Source organism: Nicotiana tabacum, chromosome 19, assembly GCF_000715075.1.
Source record: "Nicotiana tabacum cultivar K326 chromosome 19, ASM71507v2, whole genome shotgun sequence".
Lineage (NCBI taxonomy): Eukaryota > Viridiplantae > Streptophyta > Magnoliopsida > Solanales > Solanaceae > Nicotiana > Nicotiana tabacum.
The window spans coordinates 42,029,516-42,040,294 of record NC_134098.1 but is presented as its reverse complement, the minus strand read 5'-3'; the positions used below and the strand labels follow the sequence as shown (position 1 = coordinate 42,040,294).

Sequence of the window (10,779 nt, the reverse complement as noted above, 5' to 3'; positions counted from 1 at the left end):
GAGACTCTACTAAACATGTTTGTGACTCATAACACCTATGACCCTAGTGGTCTGATACCAACTTGTCACGACCCTAATTCACACTCCTTAGGATGTCGTGATGGCACCTAGTCTCTAAGACTAGTTAAGCTTAACAAATTGGCGGAATAACATAATATAAAACCGAAGCCCAATTCTCAACATAAAGTAAATGTAAAACTGCAAAACAATAATTACAACTCCCAAAACCTGGTGGAAATAAGTCACAAGCTTTTAAAAAAAAATACTATGTGTCTCTATACATAAGAGTTTAAAGAGAATAAGGAAAAATAACATAACAAGGATAGAGGGGGACTCCGAGGTCTGCGGACGCTGGCAGATGTACCTTGAAGTCTCCGCGTACAAGCTAGCTCACTGATATCTGGTCTGGTAAGTGTTACCTGGATCTGCACAAAAAGATGTGCAGAAGTGTAGCATGAGTACACCACAACGGTACCCAGTAAGTGCCAAGCCTAACCTCGGTAGAGTAGTGACGATATCAGGTCAGGGCCATACTGGTTTAAAATAAAAGTAAGGCACAAGATATAATAATATTTAGAAATGACTAAAATTTTAAACAACAAGAAGTTTTAGAAACATAACAGCTCAGCAATTAGAGGTAAACAGCAGGGGCACTCCCGAGGTACCTCTCGTACTCCCAAATGTAAGTATACAAGACAGGGGGGATCTCCCGAGTAAATGCCTCGTAGTCCCAAAGTAAATATGCAGTACAAGGGGATCTCCCGAGGAACCGTCTCGTAGTCCCAAAGTAAATATGAAGTACAGGGGGATCTCCTGAGAAACAGCCTCATAGTCCCAAAGTAAATATGCAGTACAGGGGGATCTCCCGAGGAAACACCTTGTAGTCCCAAAGTAAATATGCAGCAGATAACCGAACCGAAGGAACAACGAATTTACAGCAAGAAATCTTACAGTTAAAGATTTAATTCAAATCAAGGGAAGCATGTAATTCAGCTAAGCATGTTGCACAATTTGCAAGTAGGAGTTAAGGCACGTAGACATACAATACTAAGCTAAAGATGATCACTACATAAGCTAAGGCAACTCAGTTAAGGAATTTAAAATAAGACAACTCAGCAAGAATCGAAATTTCCACAATTAGCCCGTGTACGCACTCGTCACCTCGCGTACACGGTGCTCACATATCACAAAGTGTTACAACAGTACCAAATCCTAAGGAGATTTCCCCCACACAAAGTTAGACAAGTCACTTACCTCAACTTTTGCTCAATCAGTCGGTAAGAATGCCTTTCCCTAGATTTTCCGACTCCAAATGGCCCAAATCTAGCCAAAAGAAATTACATATCATGAATACAACTACAAGAAACTAATTAAAATACTGAAACTATGACTTAAGCAAAGAATCAAAAAATCGCCCTAAAAGTCGACCCGGACCCACGTCTCAGAATCAGGTAAAAGTCACAAAATACAAACACCCATTCGATATCGAGTTCACCCATACCAAAATTATCAAAATCCGACACCAAGTAGCCACTCAAATCCTCAAATCAAACTCTTCAAATCCCTAGCCTCAACTCCCAAATTACAACTTAAATACACGCTAACTAGGTGGGAAAATCAATGAGAAAACAAGATTATTGATCAAAAATAAAACACAAGGGACTTACCTCAAGAAATCCCTCGAAAATACTCTCAAAAATTGCCCTAGACCGAGTTTGAAAAGTCCAAAATGAGAGAAATCAAAAAAAACCTTCGGTTTTAAGCACTGCCTAGGCTTTCGCACCTGCGGCCAATTCCACCGCACCTGCGGAACCGCTTTTGCGGTAAATTTCTCTACTTCTGCGAAAATTACTTAAGTCCCTCAAGGCCCGCACCTGCGCTCCAGGTTCCACACCTGCGGATGCGCTTCTGCATTCCCAATCCCGCTTCTGTGGGTGCGCATCTGCGCAAACACGTCCGCTTCTGTGGACATGCCTCCCCACACTCGCCCGCTCCTGCGATCAATCTTCTGCAGAAGCGACTCCGCTTCTGCGGCCTTCACACCACACCTGTGACCACTGCCCATCCTCCTCGCCTCCACATCTGCGACTCCTAGCTCACTTATGTGAGGCCGCACCTGCGGCCAAATCCACCGCAGGTGCGAGTACACCAGCACCAAAAATCTTCTAAGTTTAAAAATGATCTGTTAACTATCTGTTACGCACTCGAGGCCCCCGGGACCTCAACCAAATATACCAATAAGTCATAAAATATCATACGGACTTAGTCGAGCCTTTAAATCACATCAAACAATGCTAAAAACACAAATTGTGCATCGATTCAAGCCTAATGAACCTTAAAACTTCAAACTTCTACATCCAACGCCGAAACCTATCAAATCAAGTCCGATTGACCTCAAATTTTGTACACAAGTCATAATTGACATTATGAACCTAATTAAACTTCCGGAATCAAAATCCGACACCAATATCAAAAGGTCCACTCCCGGTCAAACTTCCCAAAAATTATCACATTTTCCAACTTTTGCCAATTGTCGCTGAAATGACCTACGGACCTCCAATTCAATATTTGAACACGCTCCTAAGACCAAAATCACCCTACAGAGCTATCGGAACCGTCAAAACTCTATTCTAAAGTCTTCTTCACACAGTTCGAACTACGGTCAAATCCTATAACTTAAACTCCCCTTTTAATAACTATGTGTCCCATTTCACTCTGAAACCAAAGACAAATCCTCCCTATAAGTCACAAAAACCAAAAATGAAATAGAGGGAGCAATAAATAGGGGTTCAGGGCTAATTCTCTCAAAACGATCGGCTGGGTCGTTACAGGTACAGGGTAGGGTTTAAATAAGTGCACACATCCCAAAACTTGAGGAGGAAATAAAAGTAGCTCGGATAGACATCATTGGCGCGGGGCATCATCAGAGGCGCCAAAATAACAGTGCAAGGCTCCAAAACTACACGGTCTTGCATCGTTAGAGGCACTAAAGTTAATGCCCTGGACAGTGCCTTGCACTGTCTAAGGCTGTGAGTTTTCATGGCCTTACATTGTCTAGGGCTATGAGTTTTCATGGCCTTGCACTGTCTAAGGCTGTGAGGCAGACCTTCCATAAACTTAGTCTATTCTATCGAATTTTATGCACCTCACTCTCGGTCTTGATTCCAAAACAACTATTTCTACCTATACTCATCCCAATAGGATTTCACATGTCTAAATGGTCACATTAATATTCATTTAACGCATCCACACCTAATTCAAATTTACGGAGTACTACACCTCTCTTGGTTGTTGACACATCTGGAACTAGAATTTCATCATATTAGTGCTAATCTACTGAACCTGTTTAGGTGGACTCACAATCCTGCTACAAGGACTGTGCATGCTTAATATGAAGCAATCTATTGTTATGAACCCCCTGTAATTAGCATGTTTGTCTGATTCTATAATCTACCATGTTGTAGTCTTGCACTCTATAGGAATGTCTCATGTGTGTATATCTCCTAAGGGTTCTGCACTTTTTCTTATTTTGAAACAGACCTTTGTTTGTCTTCATACTCATGCTTATGTTCTCATATTGTACTATCACATAAGGGAAGTTGAACTTTGCTAGGCCTGCATAGTTAAATGTAACTCACTTATAGACTTAAGGGAAGCTCTTAATGTATACCTACCCTGTCAGAACATTACCTTGTATTTATATGAATGTCTTAACTCCTAATGAGCATAGTTTGAATGTGAGGTTATTAATCTTTAATGATCATGCCATATGCTTATGTAAAGATTAGTTTGCTTGCTTAAGTGTCCTTGTTAATATTGCTTTAAGGATACTGAATAAGGTTGTAAGCGCATACTATTAGTAGAGATTAAGACTTAGCCTATGAATAAACTTTTAATTAATTCAAACATAGTCTAATAAGCTGTCAAGGTGTTATGAGTAGGAACTCATTTAAAATTTAAAATTATCAGTTGATGAGTGTGTCTTTTTAATCATATGACTGAATGTTGGATTCCTAGATAATCTACTAATGTTCCCTCTCTTTGGTTGTACCTATTATTGGTTTCTTTGAGTATTCTTACGCATGTTGAAGATGTTGGCAGTGTACCACACCCTTGTGTTCGGATTGTGATCCTTATAGTGTTATTTGTTATCACACATTCATAGTAGTATTTTGTACAACTTCTAAGAGTAGGGTATATACCTTTGTGTTATTGTTATTGTCTTAAAACGATTGATAATTAGCTTAAAGTATATATATTTATATGTATATCGCCTCATGTTTTACTTTTGTTCCATGGATTTAGGATGTAAAATATTTGGATTTATACAAATTTGAGGTGTTTTTATGTGTAGGAATGATCAGGGAGCAATTGGGGGTGAAAGGTGCGACATTAGAGCCAACGAACGAAAAAGCAAGGAAGGGAATTTCCAGCGCCACAGCCAGCGCCAAGCGCTACCAGTGGCGCCAAAGACAGTGTGCTCCAATTTAACAGCCCAGGGATAGCGCCTAGCGATGGGCTGGGCGCTGGTGGCATGAATCCTGTCCAATTTTGCCCAGGACAAGGTTATTTCGGCCCTAGACCTACCCAACACATATAAAAGCAAGACTAATCTTATTTTTAAGGGAGATACTCAACTTTCAAGGGGGAAGACACACGAGAAACATCCGGGAGCAAAGAGATCTCAGTTTTCTTCATCTTTTCTTAGTATTTTCAATTATCCAACACTTATGAAATTGTTTGCTATTATCATGAGTGGCTAAAACACATAGTTCTGGGGTTGTGATTTAGCTATGAATATTATTATTTACCGTTGACTTAACCTTGATTATAATTCACTAATATATGGTTGTTTCTTCAATTCTGTGATAAATTGCTTAATTGTCTGGCCAACAGTTAGGTTCTATTTACTATCTATGCTATACTTGGGAAAACCATGTTTAGATTAGAGAAGAATTGAAGAGAGCATGATCTTAACTCTTGGGGGGCGTATTTGTGGTTAGGATAGGAATATACCTAGTCACCGTGCTTAATTTAATACCGTAATCTTAATACGTTCTTGATAGATTGATTCCATAGAAATATAGGCGTTGATCTATTTTAAATAGGCGAGTAGTACTTCGGGAGAAGGCTATGAGAGCAATTATCGATTAATTAGAAATCATGAGTGAATTGTATGAAAGGGAGAGTTAACTAGAACACAATAGGATTGGTGAATCGATCACAACCCTGGAATATTTGTCTCTACTGAATACCCAACAACCATTTTACTGCTTGATAATTTAGTCACTATTTAGAAGTATAGTTAAATATAATCACATTCTTGAACTTGAATTTGGCTTGACTGAATAACAATCTTGGTGAATTTAGTGGGTAGTTGATACAAGTCTTTGTGGGTTTGACACTCGACTTATCATTTTATTACTTGTACGACCACGTATACTTGCGTGTGCATTTGGGAGCAACAAGTTTTTGGCGTCGTTACCGATGAACTTGAATATTGACTACTTTCTAGTTTTTTCTTTTTTGTTTATTTCTTTAAGTCTAACGTTACTTGATAGTTGCTCTGATCATAGGAACTTTGATTGAATGCGCAGGGTCAGAATTCTGGACCGACTTCAAGGCTTTGACCCCGAACCTGAGAGAACATTTCATAGGAGGTTGAGGGAAGCAAGGGACATATATAATATTCAGGCACTTGTTCAATTTCCTATGAACATGGCAGAGGAATATATGGTTGTTCAAGAGGTGGAAATGCCCAACATTGCTAATGTCACCTCCAGCATAGTGAAACCCAGAATCACTAGGCACTTTGAGCTGAAACATAGCATGATCCAGCTACTTCATGCGAATGGGCAGTTTATGGGTCTTCCACATGAGGATCCACAACAACATATCCTGAACTTCTTGGAGATTAGTGATACTTATATCACTAATGGGGTCACTCCAGACTATGTGAGGCTCACACCTTTTCCATTCTCTCTATTGGGCGAAGCAAAGCGATGGCTGAAGGCAGAACCAGCTAATTCTATTACATCATGGAATGATTTGGCAAGGAAATTTCTGGCAAGTTTCTTTCCTTCAGGCAAAACTGCAAAGATCAGAAGTGAGATAGTTGCCTTCAAACAGAAAGCAGGAGAGTCTTTATACTCAGCTTGGGAGAGGTTCAAGGGGTTACTCAGAGACTGTCCTCATCACAATCAGACAAACAAAGTGTTAGCTCACACTTTCATAGAAGGGCTACATCCTGAAACAAAAATTGTGGTAGATGCTGCAGCTGGAAGTCAAGTGTTGGAGAAAAGCTTTGACGAGATATATACATTATTGAACAAATTCTCCAAAAGCAATCCGGATTGGCAAGGAGAGATGGGCAGACACACAGTGCAAAAGTCTGCAGGGGTTCTCGAGTTAGATGTCGTCTCGGCATTATCAGCGCAGATTTCCACATTGACCAACCAAGTCAATCAGATGACCTTGGTTATTAACAAGCAACAAGCCCAGCCAGTGCAACAAGTTCAAATATTTTGTGAAGTCTGTGGAGAAGGTCACATGAGCAATCTGTGCCCAGCAAATCTAGAGTCTATATATTTTGTGGGTAATGCAAATCGAGGCCAGACAAATTAGTATGGGGACACTTACAATCCCAATTGGAGGAACCACCCAAACTTCTCTTAGGGTGGAAACCAAGGTGCTCAGAATCAATACCGACCACAAGTACCTCAATAACAATATAGACCACCTCAGGCTAAACAATATGCAAACTCGACGAGTCACCTCGAGGAGATGATGAAAAGATTAATGGCTGACCAGCAAGCCCAAACAGCAGAGATGATAAAAAAAAATTAATGGCTGACCAGCAGGCCCAAGAAGCAGCGATGGGAAATTTGGAGCGACAAATGGGGCAACTTGTTAGTGCCCAAGATAATCGGGCAGTTGGGGCTCTTCCTAGTGATACTGAGCCAAATCCTAAAGCTCAAGTCAATGCGGTTACCTTGATAAATGGAAGATTATTAGAAGAAGTTCCAAAGAAAAAGAAGTATACAGCTCGTCTTGAAGGAGAATTAGTTCCCAAGCCAGTTGAGGAGAATGAGAAAGAGAACAAAGGGTCAGAGCTAGTAATTGTGACAAGGCCACCACCTCCGTTTCCACAAAGACTGAAGAAGCAAACAGAGGATGCTAAGTACAAGAAATTCTTAGATATTTTGAGCCAAGTGCGTGTGAATTTACCTTTGGTGGAAATTTTGCAGGAAGTGCCTAAGTATGCAAGGTATCTCAGAGATATTGTGGCAAACAAATGAAGACATACAAAGTTCGAAACAGTTGCACTTACTGAAGAGTGCAGTGCCAGAGTTCAGAGTAAACTTCCTCCTAAGTTAAAGGATCCTGGGAGTTTCACAATTCCTTTGTCTCTTGGAAAACAAGAAGTTGGTAGAGCCCTGTGTGATTTAGGGGCTAGTATAAATTTGATGCCATCCTCTTTGTTCAAGCAACTCGGATTGGGGGTGCTTAGACCTACTACAATCACTTTATAGTTAGCAGATAGGTCAATAGTTATGCCAGAAGGAATTATTGAGTATGTGTTAGTTCGAGTGGGAAAATTTATTCTTCCTGCTGATTTTATTGTTCTTGATTACGAGGCAGATGAGGAAGTGCCCATTATTTTGGGGTGACCATTCTTAGCTACTGGTGGAGCGATTATTGATGTGAGGGAAGGGAAGTTGAAGATGATAGTTGACGATGAGTAAATCACATTTAATGTGTACAAGGCACTTAAGCTTCCTAAGCATTATGAGGACTTGTACATGATTACTGTGGTCGAATTGAAGGGGATAGAGCAGAGTCCTTATGTGAATTGTAGTGATCCGGATGGGACAAATAAGTTAAAGGAGGTGGTGTTGCAAGCTGAGTGTGTAAATATGATTGAGAAAAGAGCCAGAGATGAAAGAGGAGACCTTCCGAGAGCGTGCAAAAAGGCTAGAATTCATGGGAGAAAGAATAAGAGAAAGCGCCCAGCCTGAGCAGAGTAGCAGAGTCATGCCACGACTATAAATAAGGCATTTGTTGGGAGGCAACCCAGCCTGTATATTTTTATTTATTTATTATTATTTTTAGTGTCAAGTTTTGTGTTGTTTTTATTTTGCAGAGTAGGGGAAGTCTGAGTACCCAAAGTTGAAGTTGATGAGCATGTTTGAGCTTAAGTGTTGGGTCGTCCCAATTCTAAAGATTGAGGATCTTGTCTGATCTAGGCCCGAGAGGGTCTCAGGGAGTATTTCTGACCCTTGTTTTAATAATTTTCTCTGTGATTATGCATCAAGGACAATACATAATATAAGTGTGGGGTGGGGAAACTTCTTTCTGAAGTGTAATTGTATCAAACTATTTTTTTATTAATTTTTCTTTTAGAACTCGTAGTATACATAGTATAGGTTATCAAAATAAATAAAGAAACGAAAATTGAAAAACAAAATCAGAAAAAGCTCGGACTTTTCCCGACGATGGATCTTTTGGACAATTTTCTTGAGGGATAAAGTCCGACTAAAAATACCAAAAAGATTTTTTTTTTTTTAAGGATAGCTAGATAGTATCCCTTGGTTTTTCTTTGGGCGCCGATTCTTTTCCAAGGATGTTGCTCAAACCAGGTACTTTAATTGTTTTTTAGGATTAGTTAGGAAGAAAATAAGTTGCTCTGAGCTACCTAGTAATATGTTTGGTGCTGGCACATTAGGCTATGACATACATTCTGTATTCCCGTATATTTGGTTTGAATTGTGACGTCTAAGTAAAGTAAATAGCCTATTTTGTGACGCTTTAGCTCAGTGTTTGACTTGTATGCCACTTAGTGCAATATTGCTTAATTTTTCTCAATTATTGCTTGTTTGACTTGAGAGTTGAACAAAACCGTCGTGATTGAGTCATATGCAATGTGTGTGTGAGAATTCATGATCTTCTGTGCTATCCTGTGTAGTCTAGAACTTTCCCCATGTGTTAATCGAAGCGAAATTGTAAGTTGTGCTAATCTAAGAGATGACATAGGCATTTCTTGCTTGATTATAGATGTGCTTGTCATATAAAAATAAAATTTTCCGTTGCTAGCCCCTTTGAGCCTATAGACCTTTTCTTTGGCACCCATATTACAAGTCGTACCCCTATTTTGTTCTTAATTTGTGATTGTTGAACCTTTACCTGCTAAGGCACTTAGTCGCTAAAAGAGTGTAAGGTGAGAGATTGGGGAGTAGCTTTTGAGTGAAACTATGGGAGGGCACTTTGGTGCACAAAAATTAAAATCAAAAGTCACTAGCCGATGGACTTTAATGTATGGAGTGTGTGTATAAAAAAAAGAAAAAAAAATTATAGTTAAAGTATGAAGAAAAATACACACCTCCAATTCTTATTAATTTGTGCTAGTGGGAGTATAGAAGTGCTTAATGAAAGTAAGGGCTATGTTGCATATGGTTTGTGGCAAGTGATTTGATTGAGGAGAATATGTGTTTGAATTGTGAGTGTAGTGTATTAAAGTGCTTAGGAGGGTTAGTCACTATTTCTAAATGTATCATACTCGTCCCTTAGCCTACATTATAACCTTAAAGTCCTAATTGATCCTAGATTTGGCTAGCTTAAATTAGTAGAGATCTACACTACGGGCAAGCTTATGGTACGGCCATGGGATGTATATGAATTCTTTGTAAGAGTAAGCAAAATTTGTTCAATTGTGTGATGTCCTTAAATTATATTCAAAAGCATATTTGAATGTGTGGACTAGGCTATATTCACTCTTTTCTTTGTTGGTGAGTGCACATGATCTCATGAATGATTGGTAATGTTGTAAACTTTATCGTTGGGCGAATACAAGAGTTGAGGGTGCTTAGTGGTTACAAGTCGGCTTTTGAGGTTGGTTGGTGACAAATAGGTTGTTGGAATTGATTGAATTGAAATGTTATACTTGGGCATGCTTAAATGGGAATAATGTGAAATTTTTTATGTTCATGCTTGTGTGCCGATTTTGATCATAGTCAAGGGTAGAGTGTATGGTTAAAAGTTGAATTGCTCCTCTATAGTTGAGACTTGTATGTAGTTGGGGGTTTATTTGATAGTCCCATTACTCGAGGACGAGCAAGAGTCTAAGTGTGGGTGTTGATAATTAGCTTAAAGTATATATATTTATATGTATATCGCCTCATGTTTTACTTTTATTTCATGGATTTAGGATGTAAAATGTGTTAATTTATATTAATTTGAGGTGTTTTATGTGTAGGAATGATCCGGGAGCAATTGAGGGCGAAAAGTGTGAAATTAGAGCCAAAACGGATGAAAAGGCAAAAAAAGGGAATTTCCAGCGCCACAACCAGCGCCTAGCACTACCAGTGGTGCCAGAGACAGTGTGATCCAATTTAACAGCGCCAGGGACAGCGTCTAGTGCTGGACTGGGCACTGGTGGTGTGAATGCTGTCCAATTTTTCCCGGGACAAGGTTATTTCGGCCCTAGACCTAACCAACACGTATAAAAGCAAGACTAAGCTTATTTTTAAGGGAGAGACGCCACTTTCAAGGGGGAAGACACACGAGAAACATCCGGGAGCAAAGAGATCTCAGTTTTCTTCATCTTTTCTTAGTAGTTTCAATTATCCAACACTAATGAAATTGTTTGTTATTATCATGAGTAGATAAAACCCATAGTTCTGGGGTTGTGATTTAGCCATGAATATTGTTGTTTAATGTTGACTTAACCTTGATTGTAATTCACTAATGGATGGTTGTTTCTTCAATTCTATGATTAATTGC

General features: G+C 39.3%; 1 non-coding gene across 1 annotated transcript; it reads right to left on the bottom strand.

The window, feature by feature from the left end:
* Window positions 1-6,096: 6,096 nt before the first annotated feature.
* On the bottom strand, window positions 6,097-6,201 carry LOC142174071 (small nucleolar RNA R71). The gene has a single exon (XR_012703422.1). It is a non-coding gene; the product is annotated as a small nucleolar RNA R71 (small nucleolar RNA).
* Window positions 6,202-10,779: the final 4,578 nt, after the last annotated feature.